Below are 17,516 nucleotides of genomic sequence, written 5' to 3' on the forward strand. Positions count from 1 at the left end.
AAGAAGCCAGGGACAGTGTTCAGGCCCAGAGTTCAAGTCTCATGACCCTGTCCCCCAAAAAACAAAATAAACAAATTGGGACACATAAAAGATAAATGATGTTAAAACCGAGAGATCAAGTTTGAGTTCTCTGACTGACCATGTTGACCTTTATTTTGAGATGTGACAAAACATTCCTTCAAGTAGCAAAATTAACACATCCTTTTTTTACATTCAGTGACAAGTATTTTAAATTGCTACCTAGCCATTTTCTTTAAAAGGAAGAGGAGAAATGTAAAATCAGTGTCACAGATATTAACAGAGTGCATGGGGTTGTTCGTTAGACATACTATGAATACTGGAATCAATAAATGGCCATATATTACTGTAAGAGAAATCACGTGTATTAAAGAAATTTTCTGTGTCCTGTAACATTTTATTTATTTATTTTTTTGCCAGTCCTGGATCTTGGACTCAGGGCCTGAGCACTGTCCCTGGCTTCCTTTTGCTCAAGGCTAGCACTCTGCCACTTGAGCCACAGCACCACTTCTGGCTGTTTTCTGTATATGTGGTGCTGGGGAATTGAACCCAAGGCCTCATGTATATGAGACCAGCACTCTTTGCTGCTAGGCCATATCCCCAGCGCCCCTGTACCATTTTTAAGTGCAGTGACATAGAGGTGATGCCACTTCTGTGTCTATCTTCATTCTATAAGAAATGGTACATGTAGATAGATACAGAGAAAATGACAGTAGTGTGCACATCATTCTTTGGCTGCCCACTATAGTTCTAAGTAAAAAGCAACCTCCTCGGTCTCAATGTCTTTCAATAGAAATGGAGATAATAATACCTACTCTCATAGAACACCTTGAGACATACGAGAAAAGGATAACAAAAGAATAAATTATAAAATGCTCTATAAACATACAGAAGTCTCTGACTCAATTATCATTAGGTATTTACTCATGTCTTGATTTTTGAAGAGATATCACAAAACCAAAAGTGGACAAAGAAACAAACAGAAGCAGAGAATGAAATGAGGTTGATCCAGAAACTCCACGTGTGATCTGGGAAGCAGATCTCTTTTCTTCTCTTGTTCTTCCTTCAAGATCTGTCCACCCCCAGCTCTTGGGCCAGAAGAGGGACAGCCCTATAAATCAGATCCTCTGTTGGCAACCGAAAATGTTCTACTTTCAATTTCCAGACACTGTCTCATCCTCCATGAACGGCTTCCTGCATTTACCCCGACCAAGTCTCCAAGTCTCACACATAGCGAACTCACCTGGACCAAGAAGAAGTGGCTGAGATACCTTTGCAGGCAGTCAGTTGGGGAGGGGGAATGTGTGCAAATCCAAAAGAATGTAGAGGGCTTGGATGTGCAAGTAGGTTCAAGAACCAATCCAGATATTTCTCCTCTGTTGTGGATTAGCGTATGTTGATTGTACAAAGTACTTCATACACATGTATGAAACTAGAATAACAAAACCTATTAAATTATTACATTGTCTTAAGAGGGTGGTGAGGAGAGAAAATAATAATAATAGGGTTGAATTTGATCAAACAATGTTATATACATGCATGATAATATCATAGTAGTCTAGAGTTTATTTTTTTTTAATGCAATCATTTAATGACATCATACACAAAAAGCTAAGCTTGAGTTTTTTAAAAAGGGAAGGGTAACACCTTCTATGGTTAAGGAAAGCAAACAGTCATTTCTTCAGTACATTTGTTTCTTTTCAATTCATGAAATTTGAGCACATGTGAAGAAACTGGGTATGTCACCAAAAGAAAGGACAACTATGAATTACTGTGTAACTGAAAACACCACAATTAAGGAATCATTATATACTGAAAATTTAGCAATTCCAAGAAAAATTTTAAAAACTTACTTGAAGGTAAATATCTTAAATTGTGTTTAAAGTAATTCATCATAGCATTAAAAAAAAACCTTGAATTTATCATTTTAAACATTATGTAAAGTGAACAGTCAAGTTGTCTCATGGACTGGAATGTGACTGATTAATTCCCTTTCATTTCCAAATCTTGTCAAGCAGTCACTACATTTATGCAGGAACTCAGCTGAATGCTTGAAATCTAGATGAATTTTAAGATCTTCAATTTGTCCTGTTGAATATTCACAGTATTGACATAAATAAATCCCTTCAGATAAATGTGAATTTAAATGCTTGCAGTATTCTAGCACACTTGAAAATCCTTTGCCACAGTCATCACAAACATGAGGATATATTTTAATATGCTCAATAGCAACATGCCTGTTAACATTTGTGTGAAGTCTACTCCGAAAACCACACACTTGACATACAAAGAAGTTTTTACATTTGTCAAAGGTAATTTTGCTTAAAAGGCTGTACTGTCCATGTTCTAGTTTTTGTAGACACCTTTTCAGGATGGGTTGAAGCCTATCCAACAAAGCATGAGACTGCGAATGTAGTGGCTAAGAAGATCCTGGAAGGGGCTGGGGATATAGCCTAGTGGCAAGAGTGCCTGCCTCGGATACACGAGGCCCTAGGTTCGATTCCCCAGCACCACATATACAGAAAACGGCCAGAAGCGGCGCTGTGGCTCAAGTGGCAGAGTGCTAGCCTTGAGCGGGAAGAAGCCAGGGACAGTGCTCAGGCCCTGAGTCCAAGGCCCAGGACTGGCCAAAAAAAAAAAAAAGAAGAAGAAGATCCTGGAAGCAATCCTACCCAGGTATGGCTTCCCATCCACCATTGGGTCAGACAATGGACAGGCTTCATCTCAAAAGTAAGTCAGGGAATAGCCGCAGCACTGGGGACAGATTGGAAATTGCATTGTGCTTATAGACCCCAGAGTTCAGGACAGGTAGAGAAAATGAATCGGACTCTAAAAGAGACCTTAACTAAACTGGCCTTAGATACTGGCATAGACTGGGTGTCACTCCTTCCTTTTGCTCTGCTTAAAGTAAGAAATTCTCGCTATCAGCTTGGCTTTACTCCTTTTGAAATAATGTACGGGTCTTCCCCTCCCATTATCCTTAGCCTTCAGACTGAATTGCTTGCTGATTTGGATGCTGCTGAATTTTTGTGTAAACTCCATTCTTTGCAGCTCGTGCACAAGAATGTGACCCCAACTTAAGGCATTACATGATTCTGCTTCTGTCCCTACCCCCCATTTATTCAGAGCAGGGGACTGAAATCCTTAGAACCACGGTGGAAGGAACCCTAGACGGCATCGCCACTTGGGTTCATTGCTTCCACGCCAGGCCAGCTGACCCCTTTGCTCTGGACAACGACTACCATGGTGGAACATGGGAAGTCTCCAAGCACCCGACTCTGCCGCTTCGCCTTCGCCTCAAGAAAAGAAAGCTAGACTGAATATTGTTATAATTTTCTTTTTGCCTTCTTTCCTTGCTACCCAGGCTAATGTTAATGTTATTTTTGCAGCTCACTCCAAAGTGAGGTGACCCCTTATTTTAGGTAGTTTTGGGCTTGCTCAGGAATACGGGTATAGCCACCCGACCCTTAGAGCACAGCTGAGAAGTTTATGTATTATTTTGTTGCTTACATTTGGGTACTAAACACTATACAGCTTATGGTAAGTCTGTATAGCTGAAAGTTAATTTTCAGTTTGCAGTACTCCTGCAGTCCCTTGGTAAGGTTATAGGTTCCTGGCTAGGTAAGGTCAACGCCCCTGAGTCAGCCTGAAGAAGTTACAGAAGATGGATGATCTTCACCCATCATCCCCCCTTTAAAACCGAGGGACCAGAGTTATTTTTGATTACTACTTTGGGCCCTACTGGCCCATGCCTTACCTCTATATCATCCCCTAGACATGCAAGCCATTGAAATGGACAGAATGGAGCCATGATTGGTTCCCAAGGTACCAAAAAGAAAAAAGGGGAAATGAAGTGCCAGACTTTGAAGTCAGGCCCCATTTTACCACGTGAGCCCCATTTTACCACATGAACCCCATTTTAGAATCGAACCCTGAGCCAATCAGATTTGTACCTGTGTCCTAATCTTGCTTGCTTGAACACCTGATTGTTGTAACCTTGTTCTTTGCCTTTATAAGCCCTGTGTAATCACAGCTCGAGGCTCCCTCCTAACCTCCGCTGTGTCGGTAGGTAGGACGAGGCCCGAGTTGCAGCTTGCTTAAAGAAAGCCTTGCCTTGCTTTTGCATTTCAGAATGTCTGAGTCTCGGTGGCCTTCTTGGTGGTCGTTTTGCGACTTGGCACAACAGGGTAACCTGAAGACCTGGAGGCAGTTACCTCCCCTTTCCCTGAAGTCACATCCTAATCCTCCTGGCCACACCCCTTGCCCCTGCCCTAGATATAAGGCAGGGCTGGGTGGGGGTCGCTCTCTCCCTCTCCCTTCTCTCCGGCCATGGATTATCTTGGCCACAGGCCAGCAGTTTGGTAATAAACTTTCTTTCCTGCCTGAATACCGCGTGGTGTTCTCCTTTACCAGCTACCTACTTTAAAAACCTAACATATATATGAAGGGAATAGGGAGAGAGAGGAGAGGAGGGAGGGAGGAAGGGAGAGAGAGGGGTAGGTGTGGAGGATTCATGTCCCCCATGGACTCTGGAGAAATGGCACGATGTACCTTGTCACCTTTCAATCCTATCCCATAAAGCTGAATAGTATAGTAAGATCCCCACATAATGTAATGCGTTTGTTGTCCAGAGCCAGCGCCTTGAAGGAAATCTCTTCCCTACTTCATATTTAATGATTCTCAGAGGGAAAAAATGTGCACAGCAGGCCCATCTTATGAATATTTTATAGACACAGGACCTGAGGAGGGCTCGGCTGTTGGGCCTGGGTAACTGCAGCTGTAGTCAGGACACGGGGGATGCAAGGTGTGTGAACCAATGCATACTTTATTTCAAGAGGGCCAGGGTTTATATAGGGTTAGAAATCAGATTCACAACTACAAGGGTAAAAATCAATACAGCATGACATTTGTCTCAAATACAAAATTGGAGGAAGTTACTACTGTGAGGGGAGGAACTTAATAAAAATGCTTTTCCTATTACAGGAGGTAGTGACTACAAAGATTGTTGATATCAAAACAAGGAACTATAACCAGTCGGGGTAGAACTATAATTATCTCCTAGCTACTATCTCCTCAAGGCTAGACAACTTTGATCTGGACTTCCCCAAAGACTTGTGAAGAGACTTCCCTATCTACAGTGAGAATCTAACACTAAAGGCAACTAGCTGGTCAAGCAAGTCTCCTCAGTGAGACTCTTAGCAGGGGGGAAGGGAGATTCTCACAACAAAACGTGGCTTCCTTTGGCCCGCAAACACAAAAGAACTCCTTACTGGGAATGTGTTCCCAAGCGCCTATTAGTGTGCTAATGAGGCATTGGTGTAACCATGCTGAGGCTAAGTTTTCCTTAATTCTCCAACACTTGGCATCTTCTCCAAGTCCTACAGGTCAGCATTGAGGAGCCCAGGCATAAGTAGCCCGGACCGGGGCCCGTGCTGCCTAGGTGCAGGGAGAGGCACAGTGGGAATCAAGATTCACCTCCTGGGACACTCATCTGTGTCTTTCTTGACAGCAAGGTGCAGTCCAGATCCATGCGGGGTCCAGGGAGCTGAAGGAAGGGCTTCTCAGACACCAGGGTAGCCAGATCCGCCCCACGTGCTAGTGTTGTTTCAACCCATGTGCATTGCACAGAATGTTCACACGAGCTGATCACTTCATATTTCTATGTGAAGAGAGTCTGTGTTAGAATCAGGGGATCGAGAACTTCAGAATTCATGACAAATGGACTCTGCTGGCTCTCATGAGAGTAATCAGAGGTCTTTTTTTTTTTTAACTTATTCAACACAAGATTATGTAATGTTACATATACAAAAATGAAGTCAACCTTTTTTGCCTGACATGAGCACACATGTGCGCGCACACAGACAGAGTCTCTGCACAGGTGTCTCTCATGTTCCACTAGAAGTCTGTGGCTCAGGAAGGCATAGACACTTCCCAAGCTAGATATGCCAATGCCAGCTAATGCATAGATCATATGACAGCACTTAACTACTGGCTGTAATTTTTGCACAGATGTGAATTGGGTGTTTCACACATTGACCTTAGAGGCTCTCCTTAGCTGAAAGCAGGCTGCTCTTACAATTGCTACTGATAAAGTGCTAAATCCAGAACTGGAATTCTATCTGAAATAAGTGAGAAGTATTAGGGAGTCAGTTGCAACACCACCACCCGCTTCTGGTCTGAAGTATGTGTCTTCTCTAATCCACGTTTTGATGAAATGCGGAGAAGAAATTGGTCCTGGCCTTTCCAAGCAGCCTTTTCAGGATCTACCCCAGTAAAATCTTTCAAACAGACACATGTGCACATGGGAACACACACACACACACACACACAAAGTCCCTCTTTACTCTAGCCTGACTACTTTCCTTAGCTTCAGATCTTGCTCTAGGTGAATCCAGGGCAGTTCCTTACTCTAGATGCCTATACAGGAACACACTGGTAAATTGCCCAATAGATTTGGATGAAAGGGTATTAGAAGCTATTTCCAGAGAGCTTAATAAATGTTCAAAGAGGAAGCAATTCATCATGGTCTTTTACCTAATACCACATAGAAAACACCCCTTGTCACTGTACCTACTGGCAGGGAGAAGGGCCTAGAACAGCTTTCCAGAAACCATTGCAGACACCGTATTACCTGCCGTGTGACTACACATGCTTCAGAATGAGCAGACCTCGACTAACCCCGAACAACCCCTTCCCTTGTGTAGCCAGGAACGCCTTTTTTGATGAGAAGTGCCTCAGGCTTAACGGAGGATGCGGGGATTATTGCTATAAAAACGAAGAGCTCACAGGCCTCTGCCAGAGAGGCCTGAAGTGCTGCGTTTTACAAATCGAGCCCTGTGGGCGGGGCAACTATGAGTGACTGCAAACACGCGGCCAGGACCTGAGAAGTCCAACCACTTTGCTTATTTTCACGCTGGCACTTGCCGGTGAAAAGATACTTCAATAAAAAAAAATAATTTGTTCTGGCCAGTGTTGAGGGGTTCTTGGTTTATTTTATTTATTACTATTACTTTTTGATTGGTCATAGGGCTTGAACTCTGGGCCTGGGCACTGTGGCTGAGCTCTTAGCTCAAGGCGAGCACTCTACCACTTGAGCTACAACATCACTTCCAGTTTTCTGGTGGTTGATTGGAGAGAAGTGTCTCTGGACTTTCCTGCCTAGGCTGTCTTTGAACCACAATCCTTAGATCTCAGCCACCTGAGTAGTTTGTACTATAAGCATGAGCCACTGGTGCCTGGCTTGGTTTATTCTTAAAAATAATTTTGTAGGAATGCAACTTTTATAAAGCCATCTTACATTTCTCTAAAAAAGAAAATAGCAAAGATTATTCCCAGACCAGTAGCTTCATCTCAGGCAGTTGACTCTGACCAAATTACTGAGATGAAAAAGAGGTACAGACAGATGACAGACAGGCAGATAAGGAGGAGCAGAAGGAATAGAGGAAGGAGGGAAGAAGAGAGGTAAAGAAGAAAGAAGGAAAGGAAGGACATAAGGAGAGGAGAAGAGAGGGAAAGAAGAAAGAAGAGAGGAGGAAAGAAGGAATGAGAGGAATAAAGAAAAAATGGGTAAGTAGAGGTAGGCAGTGGTGGCTCAGTCTGTTATCCTAGCTACTCAGGGCTGAGAACTGAGGGTCATGGTTTGCCCGGGCAGAGGGGTTTTGTCAACAGGAGCCCGAAGGGGAATTGACCTGAATGAGAGACAAACCTGACAGAAGGAGGGAGACAAAGACAGGATTCTGATCAAGGTCTCAATATTTTTGCACGGCAGCTTATATAGTAATCAGCAAAGGGTAACTCACGTAGACAGGGTCATTAGGTTGCTAGGTTACAGAACCGTGGGATGCTCTTTCTCAGGACAGGGACTGGGTAAGTTCACAAGGTTGTTAATTAAAGCTAGACAAGATGTTAGGCTTAACAGGCAAAGTTGTAAAAGCATCAAGTGTTCTTATCAGTTAAGTTTTAGAGTTTCTTTATGTTACAACATGACAGCCAGACCCAGATGTCCTTATCAGTTAAGTTTTGTAGTTTCTTTAAGTTACATCCCGACAGCTGTTTTGGCTCCCTGCAATGGTTCAAAGCCAGTCTTGGCAGGAAAGTCTATGGGACTTATTGCTACAAACAACTCAGACAAGGTGAAAAATGGCACTGTGGCTCAAATGGTAGAACACTAGCCTTGAGCAAAAGAAGCTCAGGGACAGTGCCCAGGCCCTGAGTTCAAGAGAGGCAAACCTCAGAGAGGTGGCTCACGCCTGTAATTCTAGCTACTTGGGATGCTGAGATGTGGAGATCACAGTTCAAAGCCAGCCTAGATAGGAAAGTCTGTGAAACTTTCCAATTAACCAGCAGAAAACCAGAAGTGGAGCTGTAGCTCAAAGTGGTAGATCACTAGCTTTGAGCAAAAAGAGTACACGGGGGCTGAGAATGTGGCTTAGTGGTAGAGTGCTTGCCTAGCATGCATGAAGCCCTGAGTTCCATTCCTCAGCACCATATAAAACAGGAAACTCCAGGAGTGGCGCTGTGATTCAAGTGATAGAGTGCCAGCCTTGAGCCAAAGAAGCTCAGGAACAGTGCCCAGGCCTTGAGTTCAAGCCCCAGGACTGGCAAAAAAGAACAATTACTATAATATCCATTCTCTTAACAAAATTGTAAAGGCTATAGACATGGCCATTGTCTAGTTGATGCCTAGACCTATTCAACTTGTATAACTGAAATTTAATATCGGTCTTTCAAATTGTTCCCTCCCAGGATCTTGTAACCATTCCCATTTCCATTTCCTTAATACTTCAGCCTCTTTCTGGAATTTTCAGGCACCTCGTAGGAGTGGAATTGTGCAATTTCATTTTCAGATTTGTCAATACCTAATAGGGTATTTTGAAAAGACAAAGGTGTGATAGAAGTCAGGTAACATTTTTATGGCTGTATCCACACGCATGTGTTAGTGAGCACACCCTCAGAGCCTATGAAAGAGTTGATTCAGTTTGCTGCATTGCAACCTCTTATGTGACCTTAGCAAGATTCTTTAAGAGGTTGTGACTGTTTTGATCTAAAATCATTTGACCATTAAAGTGCCTTATGTTTGGGCTGGGGATATGGCCTAATGGCAAGAGAGCTTGCCTCGTATACATGAGGCCCTGGGTTCCATTCCCCAGCACCACATATACAGAAAATGGCCAGAAGTGGCGCTGTGGCTCAAGTGGCAGAGCGCTAGCCTTGAGCAAAAAAGGAAGCCAGGGACAGTGCTCAGGCCCTGAGTCCAAGGCCCAGGACTGGCCAAAAAAAAAAAAAAAGTGCCTTATGTTTAAATAATTACCAGTATAATTGTACACGAGATGCTGCTACAAGAGTATGTCAATACCACAGTCGTCTCTTCTGACTAAATCTGAGAAATAAGTTGAGACATGACTTACATTCATTTAGGAAAAGACAACCATGTCAGTGTAGAGCCCAAAGTGTGCATAGATTAGAGCAAGATCCAACAAATGACTGCATAGAAAGCCACTTTAGAGATGAACAAAGGAGGAAATCTATGTTCCATGATCACAGAAGCTATTTTGAGAGCTATGGTCATTTCTGCCATTGGCATATAAGAATTTTTATGAGTTCTTAAAAGGACCCGGATAAAACAGATATCCAAGCTTTTAAATTTGGACCTATGGGAAAAGTCAGATTCTTAAAATGCTTCCTACATTATTTGCCCCATTGAAGTCGCATTTTACTGTTCATACTTTGCTCAAATTTCACCTGCTCACAATTTCTACTTGTCCTTTTCTTTTTTTTTCATTTTGCCTGTCCTGGGGCTTGGACTCAGGGCCTGAGCACTGTTTCTGGCTTCTTTTTGCTCAAGGCTAGTACTCTGACACTGGAGCCACAGTGCCTCTTCTAGCCTTTTCTATATCTGTGGTACTGAGGATTCAAACCCAGGGCTTCAGATATATGAGGCAAGCACTCTTGTTTTGCTTGTGTTCAGGACCCCCGAAATGACCACCACAGACCAAGACCAAGCAATGCAGTGGTTTATGCAATGGGAGGAAATGCTCAGTAATGGGGACTGGCTACAAATACTCTGGCCAAGCTCACACATAGATTTTGATCCGAGCACTGTTGTGTTCAGGACCCAGATCTGTGGTAATGGCTGACATCTGGTTTTCCATCTGGCCTTGGACAGACAGGGAAACCCTGCTGGTGTGCAGGAATTAGGGGCGTGTCCCCTCCCATGAGTAGTGGAGGGCTTCCATGTGGCACAACCCTGCATGTGTGGTGAAAGCGCCCTTCCCTGCCCAGCTGGTTCCCAACCCCACCGAAGAGAAGGATGGAATGGGCCAGGAGCCAACCAGCGATGGAGGGTTATAGGTGTAACTTGAATTTAACAATAGGTTTCTGTTTATCTTTCTTTATTGCTTATTGTGGAATCAGAAAGAATATTGGTGAGAAAAAGAAAGATGGGCGGGGTGGGGGGAAAGAAACATTTAAACCAACAAGAGGCTTCAGTGACTCCTGGGGATGGTGTTCTCAATCCTGGGATGCTTGCCCAGGGGCAGGCAGCAGAATCTGTTGTCTAAACACCGTCCCACATACACCTTCCTTTCAATGCAGTATCTTTGGCAGGAGCCATTCGGTCAATCACAGATTTCCTTGAGCTTGCCTTTGCACAGAAAGAGGGGCATGGTGACCATTCAGCAGTCTTACTGTATTTTTACCTTTCTATGTGGGGATGGGGACAGTGTTTGGAAACAGCTTTGGATGGATGCTTGTTGTTACTTGATTTCTTACACCTATGCTTTAAAAGCTTGGGAATTTTTCTTGAAAAGAACCCAGCAATGCTGGATGCTTCTAAGTAATAAAAGATGGAGTAGAGTGTCCATCTAAGCAATAACAGGTGGAGTAGAGTGTCCATCAGCCCTGCCTGAGTTCTCAGGACCCATGTTACTTTGTATTTTTGTTTTGTTTTGGTTTTGGTTTTTGGTTTTTGTTGCCAGTCCTGAGCTTGGGTCTCAGGGCCTTAGCACTGTCCCTGGCTTCCTTTTTTTTTTTTTTTTTTGGCCAGTCCTGGGCCTTCGACTCAGGGCCTGAGCACTGTCCCTGGCTTCTTCCCGCTCAAGGCTAGCACTCTGCCACTTGAGCCACAGTGCCGCTTCTGGCCGTTTTCTGTATATGTGGTGCTGGGGAATCGAACCTAGGGCCTCGTGTATCCGAGGCAGGCACTCTTGCCGCTAGGCTATATCCCCAGCCCCTGGCTTCCTTTTGCTCAAGGATAGCATACTGCCACTTGAGCCACAGCACCACTTCTGGCCATTTTCTGTATTTGTGGTGCTTGGGAATCCAACCCAGGGCCTCCTGTATATGAAGCAAGCACTCTTGCCATTAGGCCGTATTCCCAGCCTGTTACTTTGTATTCATTTTCCTTAAATTACCTTCTATTCGTTTCCCTTACTCACATTACATTCTATTCATTTTCCTTACTCCCTACTCTCTCCTCAGACAGACTAATTCTACATAGTATCAGTGCTTTTTCTTGGAGAAGAATGTTTTTAAAGAAAAAAAATATATTTCACCCTCTCTCCTCTCTTACATGATAGGTCATCATATACCTTTAATATGTGTATTTCTATTATACATCTGTAAGAGTTATATGTTTCAAAAGTGGAACTGAAATACAACTTTAAAGGACAATACACTTCAAAGAAATGGGCAGAGAGTGTATTTTCCTGGGGGAAGGAAACCATATTCCTCCATATACAATGTGTAAATATGTTTGTGTTGGTGCTTGCTATTATCTGCTGTTTCATCCCCCCAGGTAATGTGTGTGTGTGTGTGTGTGTGTGTGTGTGTGTGTGTGTGTGTGTGTATCTCACAATCAGTTTCCATCCTTGGAATATGGCAAGAATTCATTAAATGGCTGTGAGACAATTGCTACAATACTGGCCTTTTCCATCCTGCAACCTGTTCGTAAGAAAATTTCCTGTTACTCTGTGTTTCCATGTCTTGTGCTATTTTACTGTGGCTGAAGGAACTGAGGTCTTCAATCACAGGACTTTGTGAAAATATCATATCATTACTCATTGCAACAGTTCAGGTTATGCAGAGAACATTTTTTTTGCGTTGGGAGTTCCTTGGGAGTGAGCCTTGTCATTTATATATTACAAACTATCATTTATAGACATCTGCTGTTGAGGCAAAGTTGAGTGTTCCAACACCATCCTAGGCTACCTCTTCTGTCCACAGAAGAACTGTGAGTGAGGTTAGGAAGCAAGGGCCCCTAAGGTCACCTTGTCATCCAGTGACAACACCACGGCTATAGCTTGCGTGCTCAGCTTTATTCTAGTTCCTTCTCTTACAGCTTTCCCTGTTCTCCTTTGCATATACCCAGGCTTTCCTGTGATCTCATTAAGATCCTGTGATCCTCTCCACTGGCCTTTGCAGTGTCTTCCCATTCCTGCTGCCCTACACTGGGCTTGCCAGTCATATTCTGCCTCTCTTCTTCCCTCCATGTTTAGCAGGAGTGGCTGCTCAGTAAGTGCTCAGGAGGCAGGCAGGCCACAATGGTGCGCAGAGGCGACTGGGCTGCACTTTGAAAAAGAAAGGATCTTACAGGAGGAGGTTACCCACATGAGGTGGTCCCCAGCAACCATTTCTGTGCTGATCATGACAAAGCTGGTTTCTTGTTTTATTGAAATACCTTTACATCATCTTGAGAAATGCATACCCTTCCCTTCAAAGAACAGAAAGCACAGTTGAGGTGATTCTTAGCATGTTCCCTGAGATTCTAAACGTGAGGCTTGACACATGCTCTGGGAAAGTATTTCCAGACCAGCAAAACTCATGTGACATAACAGATAGAAATGTACTTCTCGGGCTGGGGATATAGCCTAGCGGCAAGAGTGCCTGCCTCGGATACATGAGGCCCTAGGTTCGATTCCCCAGCACCACATATACAGAAAACGGCCAGAAGCGGCGCTGTGGCTCAAGTGGCAGAGTGCTAGCCTTGAGCGGGAAGAAGCCAGGGACAGTGCTCAGGCCCTGAGTCCAAGGCCCAGGACTGGCAAAAAAAAAAAAAAAAAAAGAAATGTACTTCTCATATAAGCAAACACAGACACAGGGGCACAAACACTCATTAACATACAGATAAAATCCTTGAAAATTCTAAGTGTTCACAAATAATCAACGCAATTGTTCGTATGAAGTCTATACCTACAAGACCTTTTCAACTTATGGTTAGTCTTTCAAATCTTGTGTTCCTTCTGGTTTTTCTGTTTTAATCATGGGGTTGCTCTTCCCTCTGTCCTCCCTCCCTATCTCCTTTCCTCCCTCTGTCCCTCCCTCCCGCCCTCCCTCTCTTTTTTGTCTCACTCTTCTCTCTTTCTTTTTGTTGGTTGTAGGGCTTGAACTTGTGTAGCTGGGGTGCTCAAGGCTAGAGCTCTAACACTTTGAGTCACAGCCCCTCTTCTGGTTTTCTGGTGCTTGATTGGAGATAAGAGTCTCAGAACTTCCTGCTCAGACTGGCTTTCAAACAGGATCCTCAGATCTCAGGCTCCTGAGTAGCTAGATGTACAGGGGTGAGGCACCAGTGCTTGGCTGTCATGTGCTAGGCTATCTGTTCCTTTTTGAGAGCTCTGTGTTGGACGTGTACTGACTTGTACCTGGATTGCATAGCAAAGTGACTAGACACAAGAATCAAAGTCATCTTATGGGTTTGTTCCTGATACACTTGCTTTCTAACATATAGTGGATACTCAACAAATATCTGATAAACCAAACTGCCTTTCCATCTCTATTCTCTCTACACTTCAGTACAGCCTTATTATTATGTTGAAGTAGTTAAGGAGTTGTCACTTAATTAAGCAATTTATTAATATGATGTAGCTTGATCAATATCACCTCTTTCAACATTCTCACTGATCCCTGTCCTCCCCATGGTCATGTTCATTTTATTTTATTTTATTTTATTTTATTTTATTTTATTTTATTTGCCAGACCTGGGGCTTGACTCAGGGCCTGGGCACTGTCCCTGAGCTTCTTTTGCTCAAGGCTAGCACTCTACCACTTGAGCCACAGAGCCACTTCCAGTTTCTTCTGTGTATGTTGTACTGAGGAATCAAACCAACAGCTTCATGCTTGCCAGACAAGCACTCTGCCACTAGGCTGGCCACATTCCCAGCTCAGTCTTGCTAATTTTGTAATATACATTAGATTCCCAACTGCATTCCCTCCCCACCCCCCAGTGCCTCTTTTTTCTATTGCATTTGCAACATCAGACTTGTCCTTAAAGCTGCCCCTTGCTACCCAGCCTGAAGTATTATTTACTGGGCTACAGGAGATGGATCACAGCTGCACACATGGAGGGAGAATCTCTGGATTCACAAGGGATAGTCGTGCTTCACATTACATATTCTGTTGTAAATTTTCAGACCTGCCTGTTTTACCTAAAGCTAGTACATTAGCAGTTGCTAAAAATATAAGAAGGATCTCCTATGCTCTTAAATACCCATGACTTTCTACTCTTTCCTTAACATGCGAGGTTCTGAATTCTTAGGAAAAGATGGGAAGATATTTCCACTGGTGTAAAGCAGTGTGTCTGTTCTCCTAGGCATCATTGCCAGGAGCTCCTTCTAATTATTAGACAAATTGGGGGGCTGTTTCCAATGCTTGCAAATCTCTTTAGTCCAGCACCAAATTCATACTGAGGCCCCAGCATAGGAGCCGCGCCAGTACAGACAGGCAGAGAGGCCTGGTAAAGGGAGTTTCTGGGCCAGACTTCTATCATCTGGAAGCTCCCAATCCCCTGCTCCAACACCCTAGGTCCCTTGGGCTGCACTCTGTTTAGAAGCTCCACCCAAATCCATGGATTCCTTCTGCCTTTTAAACATCCAGTCAGCTAAAGCAGAACTTGGATGTAGGTATGATTTACAGCACTGTAGCCCTCATAGAGACCTTCCAAATTTCTGGGAAGACCCCCTCTTCCTCTTTCATGGCACAGGTGAGAGGGGCTGTTCACTCCTGACATCCTACCAGGCCCTGTTAGGTCCTCTCCCTGAGGGCTCCATGTATGTTAGGTTTTTAAAGTAGGTAGCCGGTAAAGGAGAACACCACGGGGTATTCAGGCAGGAAAGAAAGTTTATTACCGAACTGCTGGCCTGTGACCAAGATGATCCATGGCAGGATTGAAGGGAGAGAGAGAGTGCGACCCCTACCCAGCCCTGCCTTATATCTAGGGCAGGGGCAAGGGGTGTGGCCAGGTGGATTAGGATGTGACCTCAGGGAAAGGGGAGGTAACTGCCTCCAGGTCTTCAGGTTACCCAGGTAACTGGGTGGAGACTTAATGAGGTGGGGGCATCTGTGTGGAGCCCTAAGGGAGGGGACCTAACAGCCCCAGGCCTGCACTGTTACCTGAGCTCCTCCACACACAATGTTGTTACCTGATATAACTTGTCAGAAAATGAAGACAAAGAGGACAGCAGGCTTCATGGTTGGAGAACTGAAAAGCTTATTTGAAGGGGACAGAGAAAGCTTCTGTGTGTGGCTGTCTAGAATGAGCGGAATGTCTTTCTCTGGGCAGAGAGCGTCCCTCTGCACCTCATTAAGGGACACTGGGGACGGAGGTGCTCAGTGTGCTGAACAGCCTTGGGGAAGAACTGAGAGTGCTTGCTGGCCTGAACCCTCAGGGCCTTGGGAAGATGTGGTTGCATAGTTCTGACCATAGAACATTGTGCAGTAGAAACACAATCTACACACACTTCGGCAGCAGGTGAAATCTTATGTAGTAAATAACAAGCACTTGAGTTATAATGAGCAATGGTTTAGATAGTGTTTCTGTCCCCAGAGTCGCAGTGGGAGCTCTGTTCTGTCTGAGTGGCATGCAATTTGATGGCACTTCTCTGAATGAGAATTTGAGTCTGAAGTATTGAAGTGCCAGACTTTGAAGTCAGGCCCCATTTTACCACGCAAACCCCACTTTACCACGCGAACCTGAGATAAGCAGGCCCTGTGAGCAAACCCAGGATAAGCCCTTTAGGGCCCAGTTGGTCTAGAACTCTAACCTCTGGGAATGCTTAACTCTGCCCACCCCTGGGCTGCCTCAAACACTGAGCCAATCAGATTTGTACCTGTATCCTAATCTTGCTTGCTTGAACACCTGATTGTTGTAACTTTGTTCTTTGCTTCTTTGCCTTTATAAGCCCTGTGTAATCACAGCTCGGGGCTCCCTCCTAATCTCCACTGTGTCGGTGGGTAGGACGAGGCCCGAGTTGCAGCTCGCTTAAATAAAGCCTTGCCTTGCTTTTGCATTTCAGAATGTCTGAGTCTCGGTGGTCTTCTTGGTGGTGGTTTTGCGACTTGGCACAACAGTATGAGGATCAGGAGACAGAGGCAATGTTTATGTGTAAAGGGGCATGCACACAGGAGCAGAAGGTGAAATTGAGCATGGTTACAGAGACCCGTCCAGGAATACTAGAGCAGTCCATGGAGCCTCAGAGTTCCCACTGCTGGGCTCATGTTATTCTGTAGAAGAACACAGTGTCTTTCTTAAACCTCACCGTGACAATGTTCATTCTCCTTGTAAATGAGTACCAGCCCCGAAGTTTACCAAATGGGCTCTTATGCTTTAAATGGATGTTTCGAGCAGAATACTTAGGTAATGCTTAGAATACTTAGATATTTCTTAAGGATAAACATTTAGGTTTTTTCTTTTTCTCCTTGTAGGTCATGGAGCTAAAGCTCATGGCCTGAGCTCTGTCCCTGAGCTTTTGAGATCAAGGCTAGTGTTCTACCACTTTCAGCCACAGCTCCACTTCTATTTTCTGGAGGTTAATTGGAGATGAGTTCCCAAAAATAATTGGGGTCCTGATTGTCCCTCCTTGTTCCCCTAGATGTTTGTATTGCTTGTGTGTAAGCACTTTTGTTAGGAGGTGCCCTAATCAATTTCACAGTTTCCTGTTATTACTGAATACTGGCTCTGCTTCTGTAAATCCGCTGGCTTCCATGTAAAACACCGCGTGTGGTTTTCCCTGCCTAAACCCTGCTGAAAGAAGGCTGGCCTTGCACTCTGCTGCTCGCCCTGTGCAGTGTAGTCCTGAGATAGTAAAGGCTCCTTGCCCTGCTTTTCTGAGTCGGTGGTGGTGTTTACTGGATTAGAGGACACAACAGTCTGGTCCTGAGTAGGAAGGAGAGGGTCCAGAGTGGGAGGAGAGGAGCTGATGCGGAAGGGCTTTGGATAGGGCAAGAGCAAGTAACAGACAAGGGGGCTGAAAGAGGCTGTATGAGGGGCTGGGGATATGGCCTAGTGGCAAGAGTGCCTGCTTCATATACATGAGGCCCTGGGTTTGATTCCCCAGCACCACATATACAGAAAATGGCCAGAAGTGGCGCTGTGACTCAAGTGGCAGAGTGCTAGGCTTGAGCAAAAAAAAAAAAAAGAAGCCAGGGACAGTGCTCAGGCCTTGAGTCCAAGCCCCAGGACTGGCCAAAAAAAAAAAAAAAAGAGGCTGTATGAGAGAGAGGGCTGG

This window comes from Perognathus longimembris, chromosome 18 (genome assembly GCF_023159225.1).
Source record: "Perognathus longimembris pacificus isolate PPM17 chromosome 18, ASM2315922v1, whole genome shotgun sequence".
Lineage (NCBI taxonomy): Eukaryota > Metazoa > Chordata > Mammalia > Rodentia > Heteromyidae > Perognathus > Perognathus longimembris.